General features: G+C 41.1%; 1 protein-coding gene across 1 annotated transcript in view; it reads left to right on the forward strand.

The window, feature by feature from the left end:
- LOC106807912 (sex peptide receptor-like) overlaps nucleotides 1-1,727 on the forward strand; it is a 167,123-nt gene that overhangs the window by 2,684 nt on the left and 162,712 nt on the right. The gene's annotated exons all lie outside the window — the stretch shown is intronic.

The following is a 1,727-nucleotide window of genomic DNA, read 5'->3' on the forward strand; positions in this document are numbered from 1 at the left end:
ACACACACACACACACACACACACACACACACACACACACACACACACACACACACATGTACCAGTATGCGATGCGACGTATGGAATGCACATCTCGTTCGTTATTTCACGCATAAAAGTTCAATTTACAAACGTACATTGTAACATCATCATAGTTTTCGGTTCACTCATCAGCTAGTAAAAATCCATCTTTCAGGGCGTCACATCGCCTGCTGGCATCCCCATCATATTTCTTAAGTTTACGATCACGGCCTCATCGCCTTTGTGAATGGCAATTAGATTTATCCGGCAGTAGGTACCGCGGACTGTATTTTACTCAGCGAGTCTGTCAAGCGCTTGCCGACATAATCCTATTATATATAATGCCTGCCAAAGTTAAAATAATAATAAAACCCGGGTTGAAAATGGTGTTGTGCTGGTGAGAGGTCCATCCATCATGCTCTATAGCTGACAAGATACAATACGAGTCATCGGTCATGGCCACAGGTGGTTTCGCAGTTCTTTTTGCTCCCTCCCGCGGTTACCCTAAGCCGCCTGATTGCATTAGCGCTCAGATCCTTCTTATTTTGCTCGCCGGATTACCCGCTCCGTGATTGCAACTTGAAATTCGGCGCGCGCGCGCCCCGGCGACCATGCAGTGTAACGCGTCGATTTTTGGGAGGGAATCAAAGCCTGACGTTGTTAACCAATCAATTCCGGCCGTTGTTTAACGCTCGCCAAGCAGCCAGTCGTTCTTCATCTATTACTCGTCTTCTCATTTAGAAGCGGTGGCTAAAATGCGCCAAGTATCCGCGGGAAGCTGTCGAATAACGAGGTAAATACCTAAGTTAATGCGCCCGTAAAATTGGCTGGTCGGTCGGAGAGGAAGTTAAATGACGGCGGCGTTTTGTGACCTCTACAGGCCGATCGCTCGAGGAAATGAGAATCTTAAAGAGCCGTACGATTTGTAGTATTTATCCTAGTTCCTGCTGCGGCGTACAGAGAGGGGTTAAATCCCATCCATCGCCGTGATGATTCCTGTACAGCGCAAGAGGAGAACCCTCTTCGGCACAAGGGTCATTCCGTTTTGGGATGGCTTCCCCTGTTGGAACGAATCGTGGGGTCTCGACAACTCGGTGTACGGTGTTGTGGAAATAACCAACACAGATATATGACTGGACTACTGAATTTTCCGACTGCGGAATCATGACTATACGATTACTATATATTTATTACGATATATACGATATATATACGATATATATATATATATATCTATATATTTTATATATCGAAGTAAAGTATATGTATATTCTTTTTACGATATATATATATCTATATTATATATATTATATTTATATATAATATAGTAGAAGTAAAGTATATGTATAGTATTCTATTACGATATATAATAGTATATATGATATATATATTAATAGAAGTAAAGTATTCTATGCCTTAACTTTGTTTTTATATATATATATATTATATATTATATCTATACCAGTACCCCGGCGTTGCTCGAAGAAAAACCGCGTAGCACAACTTTTAAGAGCAAAATTCCAGCCACATATACTTCCTTAATTCTAAAATATTTTATAGGACCGCGCCTTCCCTTTACCCATACGATCCCTATCAATTAAGAAAAAAGAAGCGTACTGGATTCACCATCTACAACACTATCCAGCACAAAGCTCAATTACAGGTAGAGATTCCCGAGATGGATGAAAAGACAGTAAATAACCCTT

The sequence above is a fragment of the Priapulus caudatus genome, unplaced genomic scaffold, assembly GCF_000485595.1.
Source record: "Priapulus caudatus unplaced genomic scaffold, Priapulus_caudatus-5.0.1 Scaffold242, whole genome shotgun sequence".
NCBI classification, from domain to species: domain Eukaryota; kingdom Metazoa; phylum Priapulida; class Priapulimorpha; order Priapulimorphida; family Priapulidae; genus Priapulus; species Priapulus caudatus.